The following is an 8,282-nucleotide window of genomic DNA, read 5'->3' as shown; positions in this document are numbered from 1 at the left end:
CCCCAGGGGTAGGGGGATACAGTACAGTAATCACTCGATTATCTATACAGTCCGTACCCATTCATGCTCCGTATTTGTTCTCTAGGCCTTGGCTGTATTATAACTGTAACCGGATTTATTTTTCCGTAACCGTTCACAAAAGCTCCGGCTGTGGGAGCTGACCAAAAAAACTTCATTCCATGGCTCACCAGCTTCAGTGTCCACGCATGGGTAATAGACACTAACCCACAAGGTGAGCGAGAATGGCTGTACGGGTTCCTAACGAATGGTCGAAATCACGTGGCCACCCCGATCAGCGGAAACATACTGTCTGCACGTGAGGAAAACAGACATAAACCACAAAGTGAACGAGAATGGCTGTATGGGTCTTTAACGTATGATTGAAATCACCCGGCCACTCCAATCAATGGAAACATCCTGGCCGCGCACGAGGAAAACATACATAAGCCACAAGATGAGCTAGAATGGCTGTATGGGTCCCTACTGAATGATGGAAATCCCCCGGCCACCCCGATCAGCAATAACATTCCGGAGGCACACGAGGAAGACAGAGCGTAATCCGCAAAGTGAAAGAGAATGGCAGTACGGGTCACTACGATATGGTTGAAATACCCTTGGCCGCCCAGATTAGTCGGAAACTCCTGGCCATGCATGGCCATCTACTCCCTTACTGAATGGTCAAAAGTCACATCACCCTCCGGATTGCTCGGCCACTCCTTAGGCCTATGATGTACAGGGACCCAATGTTTCTACCACGTTGTGACATTTGCTTGGGCGAGCAAAAAAGACCTCTGTGCTCATAGGTCAATGTGCCGCTTTTTGCTTGCATGCTCATAGTCAGGTGTGGGTAGAGACATGGCAACGCTGTACACTTCCAAGCACTACCGCATCTCAGTTCCCGCCTTTGTCTCTGTGTGTGGACGTGCTTGGCTGAAGTTAAACAATGGCAGCTTCCATTGTAGCATTTGTGGTGGTGCCCTAATTCTCACCTGTGGTGTTCTTGTGTGTGTGATGATGGCCCCACCACCACCCGAGAAACGTAAGAGGAGGGTTTTGACTCTGGAGAAGAAGCGTGAAATATTGGCGTGGCTGGCCAACTTCATGCATTCTGCATGAATTTGACTTGCTCTGTTCAACCTTGTCTGAAATCAAGAAATCATGGGAGAAGCTGTGTCAGTACATACAGGACTACAGCAATACCACTCGACAGATGACCGGAAGGTGATGTCCCAGCCCCGCTTCACCTTCATTGACCAGTTGACTTTGGTTTGGTTCTGCCAGCAACGGGGTGTTGGTGTGCTTGTACGTGGGACTGAGCTGAAGGTTGCTGCTGAGAAGTTTGCACACCTGCACAACATGCATGACTTCAAGGCATCTGAGAGTTGTCTCTTCTGGTTCAAACTTCGACATGGTCTGACTGGCTGTAAGGCACATGGTGAGGCTTTGGAGCCAGCAGTGGAAGATGCTGAGCCATTTTGCCAGAAAGTGTAGCACCTGATCAAGAAGGATGGCCTTGCTCTAGGTCAAGTGTACAGTGCTGACGAAAGTGGCCTGTTCTGCTCGGTGCCCACCAACACCCTGGCAGAAGAGACGGAGAAGGCTATGCCTGGTAGGAAGCTGTCCAAACAATGTGTCTCGATGTTGTGCTGTGCCAATGCTAATGTGATGCACTGCCTCAGACCCGTTATTGTTGGATGTGCAAAACAACCATGATGTCTCTGTGGTTTGATGGATGACCTGCTTGTTGTGCGGTACTATTCTGTGAAGGTTTGGTTTAACTGCAGAGGTCTTCAGAGATTGGTTCCACAGACACTGTCAAGGGGGTTATCTGTTATCAGATGGAGGAACTTGGAATCCCTTACGGCCAGGTGAAGGCTCTCCTGATCCTTGACATTGCCCCTGTGCATCCACTGGAGAGAGGTTTGGTTGCTGATGACGTATGGATTAGATGCCTTTTTCTGCCAGCTAATACGACTGCTCTCGTTAAACCAATGGACCAGGGTGTTATCATGGCGGCCAAGAGACTGCCGTTGGAGGTTCCTTGACAAGGCGTTCGTGGTGCTTGAGGACAAGGAAGGGGTCGATGAACGTGGGGAGCAGACTTTGGAAAATCTTTGGTGTTACAACATCAAGGTTGCAATTTTCAACTGGGCCAATGCTCGGAAAGAAGTTTCTATCAGTAACTTGAAAAGTGGTTGGTCTCATCTCCTTCAGGGATGCGAGGCCCTGCACGACTTTGAAGGATTTGATGTGGACGATTTCCACCTTTGGCTATGAAATGCAGGTGATGATATGAACATCGATGGCAGTGATCCTGGTTATCAAATGTCTGATGAGGAGATTGTTGCCGCTCTCTCTGCGGGGCCAAAAGAGGAAAGCAACAAGGACCAGGACCCTGACGCTGGCTACCCTGCCATGCCAACACTCCCTTGTGTTGGTGTGCTGTGGGCCGGCCTTGAGCAGGTGCTCGAATATGCTGATTACCCTCAGTGGGACAGAGAGTTGGTGCCACTCAAGCTGGCCATGGATCTGTGGGCAGTCAGGGACGCTGTCATCCTCCGATGAAATCGCAGCACCTGTTGTCAGAAGAAGATCGACTCCTTCAAGCTCGCCACCCCCACAAGTGCCAACCCCTTCTCCCAACCACAACCACCTCCACCCGCTTGACCCCAATCTTCACTCTTGGACCCACAACCAAGCACATCAGCAGCTGTTGAGTTGCTGTTAGATGTGAGCTTGCGGCTGTCTTCAGAGTCCTGAGATGGGTAGGGCTCCATTGCCTCACCACACGTCCCCACTTACCGCTCGGCTTCAGCAGGTGGAGGAGGAGGTCTTGAACCTTTGCTAGGTTGCTCTGTTAGCCAGTAGACTACGTGGGATACCTGCATACCTGCTGCGATCTGGTGGATTATGACACCTGTCTGCTATTCGCTGGGTGGTAAGTGTGCTTTTTTTTTTTTTTTTGTATGATTGCATTCTTTATTCCAATGTGTGTTTTGATGTCTAAAAATAGCCAAAAGACTGCACAACACTGCTAAAGTGAGGGGGGGTACTGTGCACTTTGCTATTTTTTTTTATTTTTTGTTTATGCATTGTTTTCCAAGTGTTTAGGATTACATTGCATATTGCAGTGCATGTTTTGATGTCTAAAAACAGCTGAAAGACTGCAGAACACTTCAAAAATTAGGAGCGGTTTTTGCACATACCCAGTATATACATACTGTATATGTATATATATATATATATATATATATATATATATATATATATATATATATTATATTATATATATATATATATATTATATATTGTATATATATATATATATATATATATATATATATATATATATATATATATACTGTATATATATATATATATATATATATTATATTGTATATATATATATATATATATATATATATATATATATATATATACTGTATATATATATACAGTATGTATATATATATATATATATATATATATATATATGTATTTTTATATATATATATATATATATATATATATATATATTATATATATATATATATATGTATATATATGTTATATATATATATATATATATATATATATATATATATATATATATGTCTTTCCTTCATTCTTTCCTTGTCTTTCTGCCTGCGGGTGAATTTACACTCCCTCTTCTGTCGTTCATTCCTTCTCCTTTCCTCTTCCTTCTGCCTGTGGGTGACCCTACACTGAGTGACAAGCCAAATGGTTTCCTGTACACCAGGAAACCATTCACTATGCGGGGTGGTAACCATATAACCAATTTTGGCGCTTGGTGGTTCAGTGGGTAATTATTGTGCTCCAATCGGATTGAGCTGGTGAAGGTTTATATCCAAGGGGTGATTGGGGTTTATTGCTCACGTAATGCCACTCAGGGATGAGTGAGGTTGGTCACTCTCATCTTAAATGTCAGGACCAGCTGCCTAGCCCTGGGCTCCTACTCTTCTCATGGGGCAATGTAAGATTGGATGATGGATATATATATATATATATATACAGTAATCCCTCTAATATCTGGACGCCCAATAACCGAACATCCCCACTAACCGAACCTTATCGTCCTGGGATCAAACATTCCCAAAATGGTCCGAAAATCCAAAAAAATTGGAAAAAAAATCGATTTTTTGCCGTCCGTAATTTGAACTTGCCGCGCGCGCCGCGTGAGAGCATTGTTTTGGTTCGTCATTCCTCCGACGTCCGATAGAGCGCCGCTGCATCCTCCCCACTTCCCGCCTGTCTCTCACCGCGACAAGACCTACGCTCTTCGTCATGGCTGCCCACGTGCTCGCTTTTGTGGTGGTGCCGTACTTGCTGCAAGGCCTCCTGCTGCTCTCTGCCCTACTCTTAGTGTGTGTGATGATGGCCCCGCCTCCTGAGAAAAGGAAGAGAGTGGTGTTGACTCTGGAGAAGAAACGGGAGATATTGGAGAAGGTTGATGCGGGTTGGTCTTCCTCTCGCATTCTCCGCGAGTTCAACCTGGCCCGGTCGACTTTGATATCAAGCGTTCCCGAGACAAGCTCATGCAGTACACGGCTGACTTCTCGTCGAGAAGCAAACGCAACGTGGAGAGGAAGGTTATGTTTACTCCCAAGTATGCAGAGATCGACCGCCTCCACGTTGATTTGGTATCGACAGCAACGTGCAGCTGGTGTGATGGTACGTGGAACGGAGCTGAAGGCTGCTGCTGAGAAGTTTGCAAGGCTTCACGACGCCCTAGACTTCAAGGCATCCGAGGGTTGGCTCTTCGCATTCAAGTTGCGACATGGCCTTACTAACCGTAAAGCACATGGCGAAGCTATTGGACGCTAACGAGGATGGAGTGGACGAGTTTCGGCACAAGGTGAAAGGCTTGATCGACAGGGAGGGCCTCACTCTCGGTCAAGTCTATAACGCTGACGAAACTGGCCTATTCTATCGCTCGGTGCCAACGAACACTCTCGCCGATGAGACGGAGAAGCGTGTACCTGGCCGCAAGCTTTCTAAGGAACGGATATCTGCTTTGTGTTGTGCCAATGCTAACGGCATGCACCGGCTTAAGCCCGTTATTGTTGGCCGTGCAAAGCAGCCTCGGTGCCTTCGTGGGGTGATGGATGTCCTTCCTGTCGTATGGTACCATTCTTTGAAAGCATGGTTCACAGCTGTGATTTTCAAAGACTGGTTTCACCATCACTTCGTCAAGGAGGTCATACATTACCAGACGAAGACACTGGGAATTCCTCGCGACCAGGTAAAGGCTCTCCTTCTCCTCGACAATGCACCTGCCCACCCGTGCGACAAGGACTTGGTTGCTGAGAATGGCCGTATTAGGTGCATGTTTCTGCCACCTAATACGACTGCTCTCATTCAACCAATGGACCAAGGAGTGATCGTGGCAACAAAGCGCCTGTACCGTCGGAAGTTCCTGGACGAGGTGATGGTGGTTCTCGAGGACGAGGACGAGCGCAGGGAAGGACGTGACACTCGAGGCAAGCGGACTTTGGAAAACCTTCGCCGCTACAACATCAAGTCTGCGCTGTACAACTGGGCTAGTGCATGGAAGGAAGTCCCTGTGAAAACTCTTGAAAATGGTTGGTCTCGTCTGCTTCTCGGAACAGATGTGGAGTACGATTTCCTAGGGTTTGACGTGGATGACTTCCATGCACGGCTACGTACGCACGGCGACGATGTTGATGTGGACGATGTTCGTGAGTGGTTGGACGACAACGAGGGCGATCCTGGGTATCAGACGTTGTCTGATATCGAGATCGCGTCTTCGGTTGCTGGTGTCAGTCCCGAACTTGAAGATTCCGACGACGAAGGCGATGATGATGCAGACTCCGCCCAGCAGGACACTACTCCAGCCATCCCCAAGCTGAGCGCACTCCGGGAACATCTAGAGTTCGTCCTAGACTACCTGGAACACCCGGACTGCGACAGGGAGATGGGGCCCTTGGGACTCGTGGAGGAAGTGCGTGCTTTCCCGGCAGCGCATCATCAATCGCCAGAATCGTCGGTCCTTGCGTCAGTCAACGATTGACAGTTTTTTCAGGCCCGTGACCCCCGCTGTGCCAAGCCCTGGTTCCACTCCGTTGCCTCCCCAAGACAGGCCCTCATGCTCCGAGCCACAGCCCAGCACATCAGCTACAGTGGAGTCACCGCTCGACGTGAGTTTGCGGCTGTCTTCAGAGTCTTCTGTAGTCGGTACGCCATCACCACTACCCACCGATGCACCCCTTGGACGCCTGCCAGTGATACTCTCGGGCTCTGACAGTGAATAAACAGCAAGAACTTCTCCACTAGACCACACGGGAATTTTGAGTGTTGTGCAGTGAAAAAAACGGTGTGTTGTGTTAAGGTTTTCAAGTTGGGTGAAAAGACTAAGTAGAAAAGAAATTTAACATAACTAACCTTCTTTGTTTTGGCTTTGGAAACTTAAAAAAACTTGGGAAAAGTTAATGTGCAACACTTAAATTTAATGGAACATTATTTGGACTAAAGTGAACACTGTGAAAAGAACGGACTTCTGTGTGTTAGTGACTAAGTTCAGTGCAAGACTTCAGGAAGAGTGTAGTGCAAGTGCTTCAGGAAATCGTTCTTACTGTCAGAGTCCGAGAGGAGGCGGTTATTCATCGAGGTGGCCAGGGACTTGCTGTAAGTAGCCAGAATGTTTCATGTTGTACTATTTTCCATACTATATTTACCAGAATGTTTCATATTGTATTTTTTCCCATACTATACTTACCAGAAAGTGTCATACTGTACTTCTTTCCATACTAAACTTACCTCATGCATGGGCAGTAGGAATGTGTTTTTCAGAGTTCGGTTAGGTTCGGTTAAGTTAGGTTCGGTTAGAGTCCATAAGTACCAGAATGTTTATTAATGTATGAACATACTTCTAAACCCACATTTTATGTGTCTATTGCATTTATTTCAGTCATTTATGTGCCTTATTGGTGTGATTTGGGTGTTAAATAGGTGCTATGCATGTCCGGAGGGAGTTGTATAGGTGTTTCTCTGTGTTAGGGTCCGTAAGTACAAGTCCATAAGCTGGGGCCCAATATCCGGACAAAACCAATATCCGAACCTACCGATGGCTCTATTGATCCGGATATTGGAGTGATTACTGTATATCTATACAGTATGTACTGTATATAAGAGGTGTGACAAAAAAGAAACGGGACTTTGGCTGCTAATCACACAATTCATCAGCCACACAGTAATGAAGTACATCACTGTGTTGGCCAACATCTCAGCACTGTATGAGAAAAGCAGCACTTCAATTAACTTATTGTCTTTCTTTTCACAGGTGGTTTTGTAGCTCCTGTCAAGTTCCCTCTGTCACAGAATGAGCCTTGAGCAAAGGATTATCATCAGGTTCTTGGCTAACTTGGGAAAAACTCCTGCAGAAACCCTTGCTATGCTGAAGGATGTGTATGGAGAGGAAACAACGTCCCGTACACGTGTCTGTGAGTGGCACAAGAGGTTCAGGATGGGCCAGGATGATGCGGAGGATGACCCAAAACCAGGACGTCCCTCAACAACAAGAAATGATGCCAACATCCAGAAGGTCAAGGAACTGGTGCAGAGTGATCGCAGTCTGACGATCAGAATGATGGCTGAGCAGCTGGGATTCTATAGGGAGTCAGTGAGGTCCATCTTATTGGAAGATTTGGGCATGCAGAAGATTTGTGCAAAGTTGGTGCCCAAACTGCTCTCTGAGGACCAAAAGACCTGCTGTGCGGATGTGTCACGGGACATTTTGGAGCATCACCCTGCCCTATCCTGAGTCTCTTGTGCCACTCACAGCCACTTGTATGGGACACTATTTCCTCTCCGTACACATCCTTCAACACGGCAAGGGTTTATGCAGGAGTTTTCCCCATGTTAGCCAAGAACTTGATGTTAATCCTTTGCTCAAGGCTCATTCTGTGACAGAGGGCACTTGACAGGAGTTACAAAACCACCTGTGAAAAGAAAGATAATAGGTTAACTGAAGTGCTGCTTTTCTCATACAGTGCTGAGATGTTGGGCAACACTACGATGTACTTCATTACTGTGTGCCTGCTGAATTGTGTGATTAGCAGCCAGTGTCCGGTTTCTTTTTTGTCACACCTCGTATATACAGTAGGCTCACACAGTGTGCATAATCACAGTGCGCAATTCACATTGTGCGCGAGTGACCAAAAATCATAATAAAAAACGTTGAATGCGCAAGTTTATCTCACAGAACGCGAGGTAGAGGCAAAGAGTGGCTCATAAATGCCATT

General features: G+C 46.6%; 1 pseudogene; it reads left to right on the top strand.

Annotated features, from left to right (window-relative positions):
* The first annotated feature begins 7,360 nt into the window (after nt 1-7,360).
* LOC145391367 (protein GVQW3 pseudogene) lies at nt 7,361-7,801 on the top strand (annotated as a pseudogene).
* The last annotated feature ends 481 nt before the right edge of the window (nt 7,802-8,282 follow it).

The sequence above is a fragment of the Coenobita brevimanus genome, chromosome 18 (genome assembly GCF_032717465.1).
Source record: "Coenobita brevimanus isolate Jiangsu-jjx chromosome 18, ASM3271746v2, whole genome shotgun sequence".
NCBI classification, from domain to species: Eukaryota; Metazoa; Arthropoda; class Malacostraca; order Decapoda; family Coenobitidae; genus Coenobita; species Coenobita brevimanus.
This window is presented reverse-complemented; position numbering and strand designations above follow the sequence as displayed.